At 41.0% G+C, this 21,765-nt stretch overlaps 1 protein-coding gene and 1 non-coding gene across 3 annotated transcripts in view; one reads left to right on the top strand and one right to left on the bottom strand.

Moving 5' to 3' along the window:
* KCNH1 (potassium voltage-gated channel subfamily H member 1) overlaps positions 1–21,765 on the top strand; it is a 420,384-nt gene that overhangs the window by 2,312 nt on the left and 396,307 nt on the right. The gene's annotated exons all lie outside the window — the stretch shown is intronic.
* Positions 15,748–15,820, bottom strand: TRNAD-GUC (transfer RNA aspartic acid (anticodon GUC)). Its single transcript has one exon. It is a non-coding gene; the product is annotated as a tRNA-Asp (tRNA).

The following is a 21,765-nucleotide window of genomic DNA, read 5'->3' as shown; positions in this document are numbered from 1 at the left end:
ATTTGGACCCTTGGAAATATCACAGTATCTATAAGCATTATGTTATTTTACTGTGATGGGAAAAAATCTATTTAAAAATATTGATTGTCTCCTAAAATCCACCAGCCCCTTTTGGGGGGGGCATTAAAGTATTTAAATAGCATTTTACCTTAAAATAGCAATACTTTATTTATTTATTATTTTTATTGGAGTATAATTGCTTTACAGTGGTGTGTTAGTTTCTGCTTTATAACAAAGTGAATCAGCTATATGTATACATACATCCCCATATCTCCTTCCTCTTGCGTCTCCCTCCTACCGCCCCTATCCCACCCCTCTAGGTGGTCACAAAGCACCGAGCTGATCTCCCTGTGCAATGCGGCTGCTTCCCACTAGCTATCTATTTTACGTTTGGTAGCGTATATATGTTCATGCCACTCTCTCACTTCGTCCCAGTTTACCCTTCCCCCTTCTCATGTCCTCAAATACATTCTCTACGTCTTCATCTCTATTCCTGTCCCACCCCTAGGCTCTTCAGAACCATTTTTTTTCTTTTTAGATTCCATATGTATGTGTTAGCATACGGTATTTGATTTTCTGACTTCCTTCACTCTGTATGACAGACTCTAGGTCCATCCACCTCACTACAAATAACTCAATTTCGTTTCTTTTTATGGCTGAGTAATATTCCATTGTATATATGTGCCACATCTTTTTTATCCATTCATCTGTCAGTGGACACTTAGGTTGCTTCCAAGTCCTGGCTATTGTAAATAGAGCAAAATAGCAATACTTTCTGATCATTTTATTAGGTATTTTCTCCTAGTGGCTCTATGCAGTATTATTGTTCCTCTTTTACAGATCAAAAAACTGAGTCCCAAGAATATTAAGTGACTTATTGAAAGTGGCAGACAGACAGTGCCTGAGGCAGTTCTTTAGAGGGGATCATTCATCCTTCTTGTAGCATCATTGTTTCTCCAGCCATTATGACTTAGCCTGTGGAACTGTTTTTATCATCCTTAAAAAAATCTCTCATTATATGCTAATGGATAATAGAACGGGCTTTGTTCTGGGACATTTGAATATCTGGTGTCTGGGAAATCATCAAACTGTCGGCTGAGAGAGATCTTAGGTGCTCTGTCATCTGCCTTTCCTTCCCTATCATTGTATAAATGAAGAAATGAAAGCAAGTGCACTTTCTCAAATACTTAAGGGCAGAACTGATGAGACCCTAAGCCCCTTGACCCCAGCGTCATGTTCCTTATGGTACACCATGAAACGACCTTCCTTGTATTACCATTATTTTCTCTAGAGGAGCACAGTTTCCCAGTGGAGATTAAATAAAATGTTATAACAACAGGAACAACATCCATTTTGGCTAACAGCCATGCCACCACATCCAAACAGAATAATAGGGCAAAGAAGAATCTAATTCTGTTTCAAGGAAGGACAGTATTTTCACCTTTGTCAATGGTTTAGTTGGAGCCATAGGGAGGATAACGGCACTTATCTGTGCGCCCGTTGTAAAGTATTAAGTTACTTTTCACGGAATATCCCTCTGATGCTCATAAGCCAGCAAAGGAGATGCAGTGTCTCCATTTTGGATTTCAGGAACTAAGAATCCTCAGGTTAAGTAATTTACCTACAGCTGGTTAGTAAGAGGCAGAGTTAGAAAAAGGCAGTTAGAGGCAGCTCAGGGAGTAGTCAGCAGTCATTACTGGTTTGTTCATTCAACAAAGATTTATTGAGCATATTTATTGGACACTGGGGACATAGTGGAAAACAAGAAATCCTCCTTACCCTTAGTAAGTTACATTCTATTGAATCTTGGTCCAAGGATCCTGCTCCTATTCCACAATGTTTCCTGGCTGCAACTCTTATTTAAACCTGACATTGTATTTTAAAAAAAGTTTAAAAGATTACTGGTCTTGGTGGCACTAAAATCTAGTTTAACTTTCTTTGATATATTCTGAAACCATTTGAAGGTGAGATTTGATAATTATCTGTTTTTTTTTTGCATAGTTGTAAGTAATCAGAAGGAATAATTAGCACCCTAGATGGGGTTTGATTTTGCTTATGATCATTTCAGATCCTTCTATTGACTTCATGGCCACATAGGCAAAGCCAGCCTGTTTCTCTTTATATTCATGGTTGGAAAGTGTTATTCCAGAATATTTTTTGATGGTTGCTTAAATCTGTAGGCACTTACTGTCAGAATGCTCACTGAAGCAAATAGATCTGTCTTAGGAAGGCTGGCAGGCCTCAGTGCCAGGAAACTACAAAAATATTACCCTAAATGGTCCCATTCTAGGCGGAACATATGTTTTAGTGTTCGGAAACCTATATCAAACAATTGTAGGTGCCAGTTAAGAACCCGTGCATGTTAGCAGGAGTGAAGCACAACACATTTTGGCACAGATTTATGTACATGTATAATTTACAGATTGCTAAATCAGCTGTGTTTTTGTAACAGTCAAGTTGCTTCAGGTTGTTGATGTTAAGTAGTTAGCAAACAGGGTGAGAGCCATGGGTAATGTTGTGTCTCAGAGAGGGGCTGAGCCATGGGAATATTTATAAAACAGAACACTGGTTAAAATCCATTGTTACTCTGAATGGGCAGTGGGTGATAATCTGGATTACTACCAGTTCAACAGAGCTTGTTTTTTTCTTGTAATATGTTCTAAGATAACCTTCAACCCTGGCTCAGCTGTCTTTCTCTGAAAGAGTCAAAAGTTTAATCTATTGACTGACATTGGCTGGGGGATTGACAGGATGAAGCCTTGTGATTTAACGTAAGGCAACAAGGTTTCTAAACGCCATGATTTTTATAAAATCCATATATTTTAATAATCTCTCATAAAAGAATAGATGCATTTGAGGAACACTGTGGTAAATGGACTCTTTGGCTTCGTTCTTTCCAACACCAGCTCTTCATTTATGATTGGGCTTCCTTTGGCAGTGGTTTCTTCAGCATTACCTTGAAGCTCCTCAATTTGTCCCTTCCTCTTTATTTTTTGTTAGATAGTTAATGGCTTGTAAATGAACATTTAAAACATACTTTAGTTATTTATTCAAAGAAGCCTTTTTTGTAAAGTGAGTATCTGCTTTATACATTCAGGGTATTTGGACCATGGTTGTAGTTGTTGTTGTTGTTTTCTCTTTAAGTGGTTACACCTATAACTGGTGAGAAAGAGAAATAGAATCACAGAATCTTAGGTCTGAAGGGACATACTTTGCAATTCCTTTTCCAGTGTTTGAATCTTCTGCAGAGCATCCCTCCCATTCACTTTTCTTTCTTAAGCAACTGTAATTGTGAACCGGTTTCTTCCCCTCCCTTCCCTCCTTCCCTTCCTCCTTCTTTCTTTTTATCATCATTGTCTGGTCTCACCAAAATCTGCCCTCTTACAGAAACTGCTCATTCCAAGTCTGCCCTGTGGAACAAAACCTAACCCATTCCTCTTTCCACCTGAAAACCATCTTTTTGGTAGTTTAATAACAGTTATCTTGTCTCCATTCCTCTCCCTTGTTTTTATAAAACCTTTTTTATTGTTTAATACCATAATAAAAAAGCACATAAAATAATTTTGTGCAGCTTCACACATTTGTGTAAAGTAAATACTGTGCTGTCACCATATAAGCGACATCTTGCCAGCTCTCCAGAATCCCCGGGACCCTTCCTGTTCCCAACTCTGTTACTCCCCAAAGGGAGACATCTCCTGAGTTTATGGTGATCATAATTTCCTCATAATTTTTCCCCATATTTTTACCACCTTGTTTTGCATTCCTGGACACTACAGTTTATTTTTGTTTGTTTTTGAGCTTTATATGTGTGGGACCATACAGCAGGGATCCTTTGTCAGTTGGAGATTCATCCCTGTCGTTGCATGTACTGTCATCAACTCATTTTCACTGTATAGTACTTTATGGTATGACCATACCACACATTGTATTTATCCATTCTGCTGTTGATGGTCACGTGTTGCTTTGTAAACTGGCCCCCTTACAGGGATGGCAAGGAGAGATGGAAGAAAGAGGCAGACCACTCCAGATTGGTAGGTGGCAGGTTTAATAAGCAAGGGAACTTACTTACCAGGCACGTCGTGGGCACTGCAAGACGAGTAGATCTCTGCACCCACCTGCCAAAACTTAAAGTTTAAATAGAGGCCTTAACTGGGTTAAGTCACATATTCAGTCTACATGGTCTCAACAACACCTTCCTCTCTCCTTGGAACCACTCCTACTGTGGGAGTGGTGGGCAGAGTGTACATTCCAAGGACAGGGGAGGGAGTGAGGAGTCTCTGCCTGGGTCCGGTTCAAGGGTCAACTAGCGGTCATGTCCTCTCGCTGACCTCCTCCAACAACGTGTGAGTTGTTACCAGATTTTTGCTATTACTGATGCTACAAATATTCTTGCACATGTCTTTTGGGCATATATTGGATGTGTACTCCCACTAGCAGTGTATGAGAGTTTTCATCACTCCACAACATACCCTTGCCAACACTTGCTATTTTCTCCTTAATAATGGCATTGCCCAAACAATCTAGTAAAACAGGGTCACTTAGGGTGATGTTAGTAGTGACCACATGATCAAAATGAAATGAAAACAGAACTTGCCCTTGTCCTTTGGGAGGCTTCACTATCTACTGTGTATTTAAATGCTATTACAGCATGAATTCCCTCACCGTAATGGTAAATGATATGAAAGACTCGCACAGTTAGAACTGTGTGCAAAGGACACATGCAAGTGAGTGTGTGTGTGTGTGTTTGGGAGACTCATTTTCTTAAATTGAGAAGCCTTGCGGACATATTATGTAAGAATTGTGAGCTGGAAGTGAGAAGGGACTAGGAGGTGAATGACATGTTTATTTTAGTGAAAGAAATAAAACAAAATGACTGAAGGAGGGGTGCCGATTTCATGGAGGAATCAAAAAATCAAAGACAAATGAAAATGAAAAGCCAAGACTAGCTTACGGTCCGGTTTCATAGACATGGCAGACCTCTTTTGTGCCACATACTGTGCTAGAGACTGGGACTCGCAAAAGTGAGTGAGATGTTTGTGAAGCTGGGGCTCATTGAGGAGTGCGTGATGAAGATCAATGTGCATTGCAAACTTGCCAAAAATTTAAGAGATGCTATACCAATTCAATACTCACCACACATTTTTTTTTCCGTTGTAAACATCTCACCCCAAATTATTCTGAGATTTTATATCTATTTATTTTTTTGTGAGATTTGATGTGGGATAACCAGATCCCTTATGTTAACTTAAAGGGGAAGATTGCAGGATGTGTGAAGCTTTGTTTTGATGTGGTGGAAGTTTTCTTAACAACCTCTCACTCCTCTGGGATGTCCCATTGCCCTGTCTTCTTTGGCATGAGGTTTTGGGTTGCTTACCCATTGCTGTACGTTTCCAGCCTACCTTAGATGCTGGAATTTGTCTGATGCTCTGGCTGTTCTCTGTGCAAGTGCAGTCTTGCTGAACAGGTTGCAGTTTGGCCAACTTCCGTGTCTCCCTCAGTTCTCCTGGTCTCGGCTCTAACAGTCACGTATGGCTGTTAAGGACAAAACTACTTAGCTCTTCTGATTGGATATTAGAGAATTATGCCAATTATCAGAATCGGTTTGCTTACTCATCCTAAGATTGTTCATTCTGTCAATTAAAATGACAACTCTTTTGATTAGCCCTATGTTGCATAAAACTGTTGTTCTGAAATTAACGGAGTCAATCCTATAATTATTAATGTTAACAATTAATTGAGAGTTCCTCAAGGCTCTCATTTCTCATAGCTTCTTAAAGGGTCTATGATGACATCAGGTGCTTCTGTAAAGAAGAAGGATGGCCTCTTGTTACTTCCTTCTTCCCTTAAAGCAATCATGTAGGCACCCGCCACCAGCATTCTCAGAGGACTGGAGTCAGCATTTGAAAGATGATACTATTTTGGCAAATTTTACCACTATTTATCTCCTGCTTAACTTAGGTTTCTATTAAGAGTGAATTTGGAAAGCATATTTTAGAGTAGAGCTTTATAACTATGGCAAAGAAAATGGAGTTGAGGGATAAAACTATATTTATTTTATCTACATAGGTTTCTAAGTTTACATTTTCTTTACTTTTGTTTCCTCTCAGCATTGTTGGGACGGAATTGATTAGAGTTCCATGATGCAATCTGTAAGGTTGTTCTTTGAGTGTCTACAAGGGCCAGTGCACTGCTTATCTTCTCTGTGCCTCCCTCAGGCCATTCTCTTCTCTTCTGTAACCTGTTCTGCAGCCTGGGAGGCTGACCCACACGGCTTATGTCAATAGGCTCCCTTGCTTCCTGTCTGGCTTCACACCACCATGAGATGGGGAAGGAGGGGTGGGAGTTTGTAGTATTTATTCTCCTCGTTTACTCTTTGCAAGGTCATCAGTGTAGCTTATCTGTTTTACCTTGATTAAAGATTACATCTGCAGCTTGCTCTCTTTGGGTTTGGGTAAACCTCAAAATTTGTAACTGTTACTAACCCTGGGGGTCCTGCTGTCTCTGAAGTTTTCCTCCGTGGAGTGCTGGGGCAGGTGCAGCCGGCTGGTCCTACCTCTCAAGATCTGGTCATGCCCATCTTTTCCCTATTCCTGGTTCAGGGAGTTCATCTTGATAGCTTGAACTCTGCCATGTGGGAGTATTTACACCTCAGAAATTGGCAAATGGTATAAATCAGGGCTTTTTCTCCCCCAGAGAGTTATACTAGTTGTAAACACCAATTATAATTATGGGTTAAAACCATGACCTCGCACAGATTAAACAGCCTTTCTCACATGTGCGCCTGGCAGTGAGTCAAAGGTTTTACATGTGTCATCTCCTCTAATCTCACTATGACTCTATGCTGTGGGCACTCACTATTCCCACTGCAGGAACTCAGGTTTAATAAAGAGATTAAGTAAATTGCCTTTGGTTAATTTCTAGTGGTAGAATCTCTAGGAACTTGTTAGGAATGCAAATTCTTGGGCCGTACCTTATATCTAGTGAATCAGAAACTTGGGGGATGGGGCCCAGTTACCTGGGTTTTATTCAGTCCTCCAGGCAATTCTGGTGGATGTCACAGTTGCAGGACTACTGCTTCCAAGCCAACCCATGAGTCTCTTTACTTGAGAGGTAACTAAGTGGCTGCCAGGGTGTGTGGATGGAGGAGGGCGTGTGTTCCAGGGTGAGTGGACTTTTTCTCTATAGACTTTCAACTGGTTTCCCAGTTTTTGCTCAGATCCCATTCCTACCTGAGGTAGTAACTACTAGCATTTCAAGGCCCTGAGTCTCATCAGCCCCCTCCTTTTCCAGATCCCTTTGGAATTTTAAAATTGGCTTCTTCTGTGGCATATCGTCCTCTATCTACTTTTCATCTTCCAGAAACTGAGCTCATGCCTGCTGGTGACTCTTCTCTTGTTGTGTGTATATCTCTTGAATTTCTCAGCTATCATTCAAGATAAGGAAGTAAATGCATGTGCTCAATCTGCCATTTTGAAACAATAATTGGTAGTGTTAAAAGACGAAGGACGTCCTAAATTCTAGTCATTCTCGTTGGGTCAGGTAAAATTCCCCTTGATACTTTTCCCACCTGGCTAGACCATCCAGGGATAGTGCTCCTGCCCAGCTTCACTCACTGTGCCACCTTTCTCCGTTATTCTTGTCAAATGATAAAACTAAAGCAATTTAGTAACGACTTCGATGTCCTTTATTTAAGGGAAAACAGTCCTTAAAGTTTTGGATGGACTGGGGGAGTGCAGGGCCTTACCAGCCGTGGAACACTCTTCCCGAGGGATCTGAGGCAGGAGCGGGTTTTGTTGTTGGTTTTTTTTTTTTTTTTTTTTTTTTTTTTTTGCGGTACGCGGGCCTCTCACTGTTGTGGCCTCTCCCGTTGCGGAGCACAGGCTCCGGACGCGCAGGCTCAGCGGCCATGGCTCACGAGCCCAGCCGCTCCGCGGCATGTGGGATCTTCCCAGACCAGGACACGAACCTGCGTCCCCTGCATCGGCAGGCGGACTCTAAACCACTGCGCCACCAGGGCAGCCCAGAAGCGGGTTTTATAGAGCATTAGGAGAGGCATCTCAGACCCGGGGCATGTTTGCCTGGGAGGTTGGGGATTTCCTTAGAAGGCTAGCTGGTCCTGCTTTCTAGGGTAAGGTGAGCCAGCTCAAGCTGCGTTGGAGGATTGTGACCAGTGTTAGGTTTCCTTGACAGTGATTTGTTTCCCATAAGTTCAGGCTGACTTAGGTTGAGATCTGTGATGTGGGCCACTGGAGTGGCCTCTGTTTCGTGGGTCCTGATACAGGAATTAACTTTGTCATTCTCTCCCCCAGCTTCACAATGCCCACCTCTCACTTGTCTCTAGCAGTGCCTTCTCTTTGAAGGTTCTGGTTTTCTTCTCTCTCTGTATCTCCCTCTGGGTCTCAGTCTCTCCTGTACCGTCTCCGAGGATCTTGAGCTCTCTCCTCACTCACTCTCTGGGTCTTGCTGTGGGTCTCTTGCTCTGCACTGTCCTCTTCAGCTCTGCCTCATGCTCTGTTGCCCCCCACCCCCACCCCCGGCTCCATGCCTCTCCGTCCCCTCCCCTCTTCTCTCCTTTCCTCATCTCTGTGTCTTCCTGTTCGTCTCTGCCCATTGCTGCTTGCCCTGCCGCTGATTGTCTCTGTTGCTGCCATCTGTCTTTATCAGTCTCTGTCTGTCATCTCTCTCCATCTGTCACTGTTGCTGTCTATCTTTGTCTGTAGTCTCTGCCTCCATCTCTGCCCCTCTCTTGTCTGTCCAGTTCTCCCCTCATGTTGCCTCTGTCTCTGCTCTTTTGTGTATCTGTCCGAGGTTCCCATTTCTCTTCCAAGATGCCCTTTCTCCACCTACTCACCAGCATTGTGCCTGGTCACCTCTCAGCTTCACCGTTTAGTTTTTGTTCTGGAGAGAGAATCTGATTGGCCCAGCACTGACTGTGGGTTGTTTGGTCAGTTGATCACTCCTGGTCTACTCTGCTGTGTCTGGGTCCTGGATGGGGGAGCAGGATGTGGAGTTATGTGATATACAGATAAAGCTAGGCAGGGAAGTTGGGTAGAGCTTTCCAGTGGACAGAAGTGTCCCCTGCACTCCTGTAATGCCTGGGACAAAGTAGATACTCAAATATTTGTTGCATTAAACTAAGCTGCTCTGAGATTCCTTCCATCCACCCTGATGCTATACCCTGTCCTCACTTAGCCATTTGCCATGAAAGTGTTAAAATAATACAGGAGGTAAATGTAAAACTAATCTTAAAAAATCTTTTTCTAGTACCATTCAATATTTTCATATTACTTACTTTAAGCCACTTTCTTTTTTAGTTCTGGAAATGAAATTTTTGTGTTATTCAGTGATGGTCTAGGAGTTTTGTTTAAAGTGCATATAATATGTACAGATGTGTGTTAAATTATTATGACTATAAAAATGAGAATAAAACACCTGGTTGACTAATCTATCGCACCACTTTTTAGCACTTGATCACACAAATAAATGTTTCTTAGCAGTAATTCAACATATCATTGACCTCTTAGTTATTAAGTAAAATATCACTGAGTAATGAAAAAGTCTGTGTTTCTAACACTATTTCATGTATATTCTCATTCCCTTCCATTCTGCTTGTGAAATGAATTCATCTGTTTTTATTGTTTTTTGTTTTTTTTCGGTACGCGGGCCTCTCACTGTTGTGGCCTCTCCCATTACGGAGCACAGGCTGCGGACACGCAGACTCAGTGGCCATGGCTCACGGGCCCAGCTGCTCCGTGGCATGTGGGATCTTCCCGGACCCGGGGCACAAACCCGTGTCCCCTGCATCGGCAGGTGGACTCTCAACCACTGTGCCACCAGGGAAGCCCCTGTTTTTTATTGTTTTAAAATACTTTAATTTGATGCTGAATGAAGATGGAAGTCAGGTTTTTGAAACCACGTACTTAGGGGTAACTACCCAGTCAATGAAGTGTTTGAATTTGCTTTTGAAATTGAAATGTCTCTCCCCATTGCAATTTACTGACTTAATCAAAATGTATTTCTGTAGGATATTAAAATCAGAGACAAAGCAAACAACTATTAAATCTCTTGGGAGTTCAGTTTGTCTAGCGCAAAGATTGGGCCCTTGACAATTTGGAAGAGTCATTTTCATGGAATTTTATTGTTGAAAAGCCACAATAGAGCCACAAAATGACTTTTGCTGATATTAAGATTTTAGATGTACCATACTGACTTCTCTTCTTCTCATCCCATCCTCTCCATTCTCCCAAATATTACCAAATCTTTTGATCTGTCTTTTTTGTTTAAAAATTTTATTGATTCATTCATTTAGCAACCACATTCCATGCGTGTGTGACTGAGGCCCTTGGCAGTGAAATATTAGTGTTTCTTAATTAGAGGCAGGGCCAGGACTTCTAACTCGCAATCCCATTCTCTTTTCACTGCATGTGTTTTACATGAAAGAATGAAAGCATTAATTGGAAAGCACTTTGGTGTCATTGGGGTCCATTGTCGTCCTCTGCCCTCTCATACTTTTGTTGTTTAGAAGGAGTGAGTCTGTAAGTGAAGGGTGAGGTGATCTAAGCCACTAATTACCACAGGCCAAAGTCCCCGCCATAATGTCACTTGAGGTGCAATGCAAAGACCCATCCCCATCTGCCTCCCCCACCCACCATATGTCAACACCTTCAACATTAGGGATTCTGGGCATCAGGTTAAGCATTATTCTGTCCCTAGTGTCCTGTCTTAAAATTCAAACCTTCTGAGAGAGGTGATACTTTAAATCACTAACAGCTATCTCTGAATTTGTTTATAAGACAATGTTTTTCCACGATGGGAGAAATAAGTTGATCTAAGTGACAGAAAGCTCAGAAAAGAGAGAAAAGTACAGAAAGAGGAGATGAAGTATCCCAAACTTAATCTGCTTCACAATCTTGCTTAAGCCAGATCTTCACTATATTGTAAACATTGTTGACATATAACATTACAAGTGGCAAAATCCTCTAGTTACTGTAGATGAAAGATGACTAGTGCCCAAAGAGAGTCTAAAGACCAGCTGTCATTTCTAATTGAGTCCAGAATTTTTTTGGCTACTAATATTTCAGAAACAATCCAGGGGAGATTGCAATTCGTGTGAGTTAATAATAAAGATAGTGATGATGATGATGTCAATGACAATGGTAACATCAGGTATGCCTGGTACTGTTCTAAGTGCATTCATTCATTCATTCATTCATTCAACAAACACTCATTCAGTACTACTTCCTATGTGTAAGGCACTGTTCTAGATGTTGGGCATTCGGTGGTGAAAGGAAAAAAAAAAAGGCACGCTTCCTCATGAAGCTTGCGTTCTACCGGGGAGGCAGATAATAAGCAAACAAGTAGATGTATAACATGTCAGATGGTGTAAAGTGCTTGGTGAATGTAAGGGAAAAGGAAACAGGTGTTGTCAGGTGGAGTGTTTTTTTTTTAATTAGTTGATTCATTGGATAAGTATAGGAAAGGGACTAACAATTGGCAAATATGCTAAGAGTCCTACATTTGGTTAGGTGTTTTTTGTTTTTATAAAAATTAATTTCTGGTATGGATTTTATTTAGGTTCAGGTAAATAAAATTGTTGTTTCCTGGTCTTTGTCTAGTGCTTATATACATACCTATTGTCCTCATCATTTATCTCAGTCAGTCTTCTATAGTTCTAAAAGAAAAAAATATATATTTTTACTCAAACCTGCTTTTTGTAAGAGCGCTGATATCCTTAGTAAATCTATAACATTGAAAGTGTCATGAAAATGTGTTCTCTTCTAAGAAAAATATCCCAAGTTATTAGAAGCGTATTGTGAAATATTTACTGTAGCCCTCTAAATAATCGGTGTTGGCAGGGAACAATAAAGTTGTGTGAACGACTCGCTGAGTGTAGCTTCTATCTGTGTAATTGCCCAAACTGAGTCACTTTTCTAAGTCATTGCTTTAGTTAGTTTCTCCTTTGTTATTTGTGGTAATTATGATGAAAAACAATTTTCTAATAATTTCTTTTTAGAATATCTCTGTGTTATGCTTTATGGGCAAATGGTAGGTTTGGGATGATTTTGACACATCTGACTGCCGCAGTGTGGTTTGGCTCATACTCCATCCTCCAGAGAAACTTTACATGCTTGGGGCAGGGGAATCTTTCAAATGTTTAGAGAATCTTTGTTTTATTCTACTAACTGGAGGAAAACTGGTGTGTGGGCTGAGAACGGTTGAATTTAGGAAGACATATTTAATTGCGTGCAGTCTGACAGCTAAAGACCCTCAGGGAGTAAAAAGGCATCAGAGGGAGACTGTAGAATCTGGTTAATTTGCATCAAAGGCCTGGAGCCAACGGGAACTTTCAGATGAGAGCCAATGAATAAATTATGTCTCCTTCCTCAAGCAAGGGCAGCCAGGTTGAACCCCCATGTTTTACTGAACAATGTGGAAGAGACTTGATCAATTCAGAAAATATGAATTTGGAGGCAGGCTTAGTGCTTCAGATGGGCCACTGGCTGATTGGAAGTTACACATTCTACCTGAAAAAACTGTATATGTGTGTATACACACACACACACACACACACACACACAAGATATGTATGTATATGTCAAGAGTATATATCTTACCTGAATTTTATTGATTCCAAAGACAGATTTAGGCGTTTTCTGTGTATATAAATGGACCCACCAATATGTGATTTATTGCTACTGTAGAATCCCTTGACAATACAGTACATTTTTACATTAATACTGTACATCACATCCTGTCTCCAAATCCAAACAATTCCACTGAGCAAAAGCCGGATACAGCATGGTTCACCTGAAATGTGAGTATCACATCCCACTGAGTCGAGTTTAGAAGGTGTTTCTGCTATTTTTAAAGTGACCCAGGCTCTACAGAGTCCAGCGTTTGGAGACGTGATATTTCAAGGTGAGGGCTGGTTGATTACTCCACATGGGTGTGAAGCTTGCCAGGTTGCAGAGGTGTCTTCTTACTCGTTCTTTGTTATGAACCCAGTTACTTAGGGCATCAGATTTTATTACTGCCAGAAGCATGGAGATCTTCTAGTTTGCCCCCATCGAGACTCACAGAGCTGAAGTGACTAACCCACACAGCTCATCAGGGCCAACACTGCCACTAGAACCCAACTTGTCATTGTCCCCATTGTTACTTTCACATGGTGCTCTGGGAACCTAGGGAATAGCTGGGGGGGGGGTGGATTAAAAAGGTGGCTCTTACCCCTCATTCTTCCACTAACTTTCTTTGTTGACTCGGTTCCTTGGTGCTTCTCCATGTCATCTCAGGGCCTTTTTCTCACTGGGTGGCCTCTGCTTGTAGAGTCTCCATATGGCCTACCACTAGCTGGACTTCTCACATGGCAGCTCAGTACTCCCAAGAGTACAGAAGCAGAAGCTGCTGGACCTTAATGCTTATGGGATTGGAGTGACATCCATTCTACTGCAGTCTGTTGATTGGAGCATGTCACAGACCCACATAGATTTAAAGGGACAAAAGAAAAGCGTGAATGCAGGGAGGCACAGTTTATTGGGGGCTACCAGTATAATCTCAACTGTTTATAGTGATGCTTTTTTTTTATAAATTAATTTTATTTATTTATTTTTGGCTGCGTTGGGTCTTCCTTGCTGAGCGCGGGCTCTCTCTAGTTGTGGCGAGCTGGGGCTACTCTTCGTTGCAGTGTGGGCTTCTCATTGCGGTGGCTTCTCTTGTTGCGGAGCACGGGCTCTAGGTGCGGGCTTCTGTAGTTGTGGCACATGGGCTCAGTAGTTGTGGCTTGTGGGCTCTAGAGAGCAGGCTCAGTAGTTGTGGTGCATGGGCTTAGTTGCTCTGCAGCATGCGGGATCTTCCCGGACCAGGGCTCAAACCTGTGTCCCCTGCATTGGCAGGCGGATTCTTAACCACTGTGCCACCAGGGAAGTCCTATAGTGATGCTTTGACTGCACCAGCTACCATTGAGTCAAGGGCCTGAGACATGTAAGGGGCTGGCCTTTCTAAAAAACATTTTTAAAAAAAGAAGAGAGAAAGTGAAAAGTTCTGACAAAGCACTAGTAGTGTTCTAGAAGGGATTGTATTGTCTCTTTTTCTGTAGGAATTTTGTGAAGACTCTCACCAGTGTGATTCAGTAGTGCCAGGAGGCAGGAGAGCAGATGCTCTCTCAGTACCCTTTGGGGTATTAGACGTTTGCTGCTTGTTCATGTGTTAGAGCCCATTTTATCCTCACTGGAGACTGGCTGAAGGAGCCAGATGAAGGTCAAAATACAGCATCAGCTTTTTTTACTGTTAAACTAGATTAGAGAACACAGCAATGCTATCTGTCTCCTTCCTCAAGCCTAGGCGTTGGCTTCTAGGCTGTGAGTTACTGACCTACACCTAGGCCAAGAAGCTGACAGCAGTGGGCTGGCAGGGCCTGTCACAAGTAGGTTCTGGGTGTCATAAGGAGACAAGTAACTCAAGCCCTCCCTCTCTTCTCCCACCACACTGGGGCTCAGGCTAGTTTGAGAGGCCAAGACACACAGAGTGGACACCTCTTGCTCTTGATATGCCTACTGATAGCTTGATGACTCTACTTAGGGAGGTATAAGTGAGGGGGAGGGAGAAAGGGGTCGAAAGTATTCATTACAACATTTCTTTATAGCGAAATGCCCAGGTGTGGAAGGATACATGTTGCCTTCATAAAAGCCCTTTACTAAAGTAGAGCTTTATAGAGTTACTGTATTCTGCCTAACCTAGAGTCCCAGAGTACTACCAAGGACTCTGAAGGCATCTCAGAATTTGTGAGCTCTGGTTCTGCTGATTCTGTTAAAGATTATTGCAGAATGTCATATAGTTAAGAACATTGGCTTTGGTGCTTGTGATGGTTAATTTTATGTGTCAACTTAACTGGGCCACGGGATGCCCAGATATTTGGTTAAACATTATTGTGGGTGTTTCTGTGAGGGTGTTTTTAGATGAGTTTAGCATTTAAATGAGTGGACTGAGGAAAGCAGATTGCTCTCCCTAATGTGGGTGGGCCTCATCCAATCAGTTGAAGGCCCGAATAGAACAAAAGTCTGACCCACTCCCAAATAAGAGGGAATTCCTCCTGCCTTACTGCTTTTGAGCTGGGACATTGGTTTTTTTTTTTTCTTGCCTTTGGGTTTGAACTGAAACATTGGCTCTTCCTTGGTCTTGAGCCTGCCAGCTTTCAGACTGGAACTTATACCATCAATTCTCTGGGTTCTCAGGCCTTCGGACTCGAACTGGAACTATACCGTTGGCTCTCTAGGGTCTCCAACTTGCCAACTATAGACTTTGGGACTTGTCAGCCTCCACATGCACCAATTCCTTATAATCTCTGTCTGTCTTTCTGTCTCTGTCTCTCTCTCTCTATATGTCTATTTATACCTCCTATTGGTTCTGTTTCTCTGAGTAGCCTTGACTAATACAGTGTTAGATGTGAGACAGTACCTGCTCTATTAGATGTTTGACGTAGGAAGAGTTCCTTTGATTTTCTAAACCCTCTTACAAGATCTATAAAAATGTGTTAATACTGGTGCCTGCCCACCTGATAGATGAGTATTAATGCATGTGATCTTGGTGGTGATGATGCTGTCTTCATAGATGAAGAATGTTAGATATCCTAACATTTCTCAGTTTAAAATCTTCAAATCTTTGAGATCCAGATCTGGCCAATTCTTTTTGTTTGTTTTTGAGTTGTTTTTTTTTTTTTTTGGCCATGGCCTGTGGCTCGTGGGATTTTAGTTTCCTGACCAGGGATTGAACCTGGGCCCTCAACAGTGACAGCATGGAGTCCTAACCACTGGACCACCAGGGAATTCCCCAGATCTGGCCAATTCTGATGCAGTCTTAGGAGATTACATTTTTTTTTTGATATTTTGTCCATGCAGTGGGTTACTTTCCCAATTGTTTTGCTTGGCTTCAAAATAAGTTTTCATTTACTGAGTTTGGAAATAGTAAATAATCTGAGTCATTTATGGTTGGATGTGGAATGCACGTCACTCCATTTGGCTAGAAGATCTGTGTCACTTCACTAGAGCCCTCTTAGTTGGCATTCTTAACCAGCAGGAATATAGCCAGCTGCCTGGAGGAATTAAGGAGCCTTGGCTCAACAAAGTTGCTGTCATGGAGTCCTTGCACCAGAATTTATGCACTTTTTTCAGGAGATTCCCACTTTCTGAGCCTGTCTATTCTTATGACAGATACACTTCTGGAGGAATGATGGCAAATTGACTCAGACCCACCTAGGTCCACTTCTTTATTTTATTTAACAGATCTTATCTCTCCCTCACAAGCTCCCACCCCACTGACCAGCAAGGGGAAATTAGTTAATGGGGGGACTCTGAACCTCCCAGTTAGTATCTCAAGCTCTTCCAGTTTAGGTAGTCTTTTGGAGCAACTCGGTTTGTGTTCAGATGCCGATTCTACCCACCCCATATGCTTCTCTCCATATGGTATGTGTGGTGGAGGCAGGCACGTGCGTCACCTCTGGGACCTCAGATCCCCAGATGCAAGGCCTTATTTTCCCCCACTATTTCTTTGGATCACTGGCAATGGCCCCTGGTCTACTGGTCGCTGGGTGACCAGTTGATCTGTGGGGCTCAAGTCTGCAGTTGGTGAACTTATGTTCTGTTCTTTGGATTGAACAGAACTTGGTGCTCTGCCCCAACTCAGCATATATTCTCTTTCTCTGTGTGCGTGTGTGTGTGTGTATGTGTATATGTAACTTGACCTAATCGAGGCTCTCACTGGCCCTGATAGTTTCCTGAACCCTCAAATTGATCTTAGGCTTGGGCAGTTTGACATGCAGCATTTGTCTACATGGTCACCCCACTCCACTCTGATAACCATCTGCTTAGGCAACTACAGCAGCAGTGGGACAGTTGGAACCTTCTGGATCCTTTCCAGACCCCATGGGAGCTGAGGGAGGCTCAGGAGTGCTGACAGGGCCAGCACCTTTGAGTCACCAGTGTGGTGGTTTCTCCCACCCCTCAGTCTCAGATGGAGATCCAGACACAACATCTCCCCTCTCTTCCTCCTCTCCTGTCCTTCCTCCTCTTCTATCATGTGTGGAAGGAGGACTACTCTAGAAATAGGTTGGCACACTAAATTTTAAGAAGTAAGAGGTGATAGTTTACAAGAGAGAGGAGAGACGAAACATTGGAAAGATAGATAGGAGAACCCAGGCATTTAGAGGAGGAACAATTCATTCCACCCACGTCAGTATTTCCTGGGGGCATCAATGTATATTACAAGGAAGAATCATAATATATGATGACAATAATGGTAATGGTAACTCATCAATTAAAGGTCTCATTATACTTAGCATTTTTATAGGAAGGCACATAAATCTAATGTGTTGCAAAGATTTTCATAGAAATGGTCTGATCTTAGTACTTAATGGAATAAGAAGGAGACTATGTAATATAATGATTAAAAGTATGGATTTTGAAGTCAGATAGACCAGGTTCAAATCCCAACTGTACCCTGCTGTAACTATGTCCTTAGAGAGTTTTTTCATGAGTAAAATGATAAAGTCCATGACACTTCATTCAATAAAGTAATACCACCTCACAAAGATTGTTGTAAAGGTTAAAAAAAAACACTTTGGTATATGATAAAGTACTTAGTACAGAGCCTGGCACAGAGTAAATTTCAGTGAATGGTACCAATTCTCATCAATACCTGGAATATCAACTATGTAGAACCCCTTAATTCTTGATGATATGTGATGTTATGGTATTTGTATGGGTAGCCCTCAGTTTACAAATCCAGAGATTGTGCTCTGGAATGTAATTTATAGGTTACTTATTTATATCTTATAAATTGAAGAGAATCCAGAATATGCCCTTTTCCAGCCAACCAGAGCAGGGTACACATGCGTGTGCTAGGGATGGAATGGGGAATGGGGAAGAATTTCTAAATGCTTCGGTTCTCTGGTATTAGAAGGAAATGGGTTTGTGACTGGAACCAGATTCTTTCCTTCATTCACTCCAAGTCCTTGGATAAAGAGGGAATTCTTTTGTTTTCTCCCAAGGCATATTGTTTAATTTATTTGTTCGTTTGTTCAATTGAAGAATAGTTAATTTACAATATTGTGTTAGTTTCTGGTGTACAGCAAAGTGATTCAGTTATACATACATATATAAATATAATTTTTCATATTCCTTTCCATTATAGTTTATTACAGGATAGTTGGAATATAGTCCTCTGTGCTGTACAGAAGGACCTTGTTTATGTACTTTATATATAGTAGTTTGTATCAGTTAATCCCAAACTCCTAATTTATCCCTCCCTCCCATCTTTTCCCTTTGGTTCCCATAAGTTTGTTTTCTATGTCTATGAGTCTGTTTCTGTTTTGTAAATAAGTTCATTTGTATCATATTTGAGATTCTACATATAAGTGATATCATATGATATTTGTCTTTTTCTGTCTGACTTACCTCACTTAGTATGATAATCTCTAGGTCCATCCATGTTGCTGCAATGGCATTATTTCATTCTTTTTTTTATAACTAAGTAATATTCCTCTGTGTGTGTGTGTGTGTGTGTGTGTGTGTATACACCACATCTTCTTTATCCATTCATCTGTCAGTGGACACTTAGGTTGCTTCCGTGTCTTGGCTATTATAAATAGTGCTGCTGTGAACATTGAGGTACATGTATATATCCAGAGAAAACTCTAATTCAAAAGAGGGAGGGCTTCCCTGGTGGCGCAGTGGTTGAGAGTCCGCCTGCCGATGCAGGGGACACGGGTTCGTGCCCTGGTCCGGGAAGATCCCACATGCCGTGGAGCGTCTGGGCCCGTGAGCCATGGCCGCTGAGCCTGTGCGTCCGGAGCCTGTGCTCCGCAACGGGAGAGGCCACAAAAGTGAGAGGCCCGCGTACCGCAAAAAAAAAAAAAAAAAAAAAAAAAAAAAAGGGAGTTCTTAGCCCTTCTATCACATTGTGAGAAAGGAGTCTTGCTATTTGGAAGCTATAATTTCTTGCTTGGGTTAGCAATGAAAGGACACTCTTGGAATTTTATTCTATGATGAGAAATCCTCTAAGTGGATGATCAATAGGCTGATGATTCTATTTCTACTGCACTTCCTGTTCTTTGTTTCCTTTCTAAAGTCAAAGAAGATGCTAGTGGTCTTGGTTTTTCCCAGATAAGGCTGTAATATGCACCCCAGGAACAGTGGCAATGCTTGAGGAACAATCAATACCTTTAAAAGATTACCTGAATACTTTTATGAGAAATTACAGTGATATCTGGAGCTTGAAATATATCCTGTTCTAATTTTTTTAGTAACTGAAAAATTTAATCAATAAGTTAATCTTTTCTGATTAAATTCATTAAAAATTAAGAATATACTTATTTTTATCAAAGTAGTATATGTTCATGGTTAAAAATATCAAACTGAAAAGCTTATAAAGAAGAACAGTCATCCTGTGCCTTGTCCTTTCACCCATCCTGCTCACCAGAGGCCACATTTTCTAATTTTAGCTGTTTCTTCTTATAGTTTCTGCCAGGTCTCTAAATAACATGCATTATAGCTATTTCCAGATGTATCAATTTTAAGTATTATCTGTTGACTTCTGTTAATTTATTTGAGCTTTTAGCTTACTTTATCTACTTCCTACCCCTCCTCCTAATATAATTATATTACTCCCTTATTGGTTATCTTTGCAGCTTTAAGTGAAATGTTTATACCTTTCGTTTTACTGTATCAGCTCTAGATACCATCTCATGATTGTTTTCTCTTCTCTCTCTAAGCTTATCATTTGTATTTTTGCAGTGTTAGAATTGATGTGGTTATTCAGATACTTATAGTTAAATACTCCATGCTTTGACATGTTTTTCTTTTTGACATCTTTATTAGAGTATAATTGCTTTACAATGTTGTGTTAGTTTCTGCTGTATAACAAAGTGAATCAGCTATACGTATACATATATCACCATATACCCTCCCTCTTGCATCTCCCTCCCACCCTCCCTATCCCACTCCTCTAAGTGGTCACAAAGCACCGAGCTGATCTCCCTGTGCTATGCAGCTGCTTCCCACTAGCTATCTGTTTTACATTTGGTAGTGTATATATGTCCATGCCACTCTCTCACTTCATCCCATCTTACCCTTCCCCCTCCCTGTGTCCTCAAGTCCATTCTCTATGTCTGCGCCTTTATTCCTGTCCTGCCCCTAGGTTCCTCAGAACCATTTTTTTTTTTTAGATTCCATATATATGTGTTAGCACACAGTATTTGTTTTTCTCTTTCTGACTTACGTCACTCTGTATGACAGACTCTACGTCCATCCACCTCATGACAAATAACTCAATTTCGTTTCTTTTTATGGCTGAGTAATGTTCCATTGTATATATGTGCTCAATCTTCTTTATACATTCATCTTTCGATGGACACTTAGGTTGCTTCCATGTCCTGCCTATTGTAAATAGAGCTGCAATGAACATTGTGGTACATGACTCTTTGAATTATGGTTTTCTCAGGGTATATGCCCAGTAGTGGGATTGCTGGGTCGTATGGTAGTTCTATTTTTAGTTTTTTAGGGAACCTCTGTACTGTTCCCCATAGTGGCTGTATCAATTTACATTTCAACCAACAGTGCAAGAGGGTTCCCTTTTCTTCACACCCTCTCCAGCATTTATTGTTTGTAGATTTTTTGTTGATGGCCATTCTGACTGATGTGAGGTGATACCTCATTGCAGTTTTGATTTGCATTTCTCTAATGATTAGTGATGTTGAGCATTCTTTCATGTGTTTGTTGGCTATCTGTATATCTTCTTTGGAAAATGTCCATTTAGGTCTTCTGCCCATTTTTGGATTGGTTTGTTTGTTGTTTTGATATTGAGCTGCATGAGCTGCTTGTAAATTTTGGAGATTAATCCTTTGTCAGTTGCTTCATTTGGAAATATTTTCTCCCATTCTGAGGGTTGTCTTTCATCTTGTTTATAGTTTCCTATACTATGCAAAAGCTTTTAAATTTAATTAGGTGCCATTTGTTTATTTTTGTTTTTATTTCCATTTCTCTAGGAGGTGCGTCAAAAAGGATCTTGCTGTGATTTATGTCATAGAGTGTTCTGCCTATGTTTTCCTCTGAGTTTCATAGTGTCTGGCCTTACATTTAGGTCTTTAATCCATTTTGAGTTTATTTTTGTGTATGGTGTTAGGGAGTGTTCTACTTTCATTCTTTTACATGTAAGTGTCCAGTTTTCCCAGCACCACTTATTGAAGAGACTGTCTTTTCTCCATTGTATATTTGTGCCTCCTTTATCAAAAATAAGGTGATCCTGTGTGCATGGGTTTATCTCTGGGCTTTCTAACCTGTTCCATTGATCTATATTTCTGTTTTTGTATCAGTACCATATTGTCTTGATTACTGTAGCTTTGTAGTATAGTCTGAAGTCAGGGAGCCTGATTCCTCCAGCTCTGTTTTTCTTTCTAAAGATTGCTTTGGCTATTCGGGATCTTTTGTGTTTCCATATAAATTGTGAAATTTTTTCTTCTAGTTCTGTGAAAAATGCCATTGGTAATTTGATAGGGATTGCATTGAATCTGTAGATTGCTTTGGTAGTATAGTCATTTTCACAATGTTGATTGTTCCAATCCAAGAACATGGTATATCTCTCCATCTGTTTGTATCATCTTTAATTTCTTTCATCAGTGTCTTACAGTTTTCTGCATACAGGTCTTTTGCCTCCTTTGGTAGGTTTATTCCTAGGTATTTTAATCTTTTTATTGCAATTGTAAATGGGACTGTTTCC

The sequence above is a fragment of the Mesoplodon densirostris genome, chromosome 2 (assembly GCF_025265405.1).
Source record: "Mesoplodon densirostris isolate mMesDen1 chromosome 2, mMesDen1 primary haplotype, whole genome shotgun sequence".
Classification (NCBI taxonomy): domain Eukaryota; kingdom Metazoa; phylum Chordata; class Mammalia; order Artiodactyla; family Ziphiidae; genus Mesoplodon; species Mesoplodon densirostris.
Note: the sequence above shows the minus strand (reverse complement) of the source record. Positions and strands in the feature narration are given on the sequence as shown.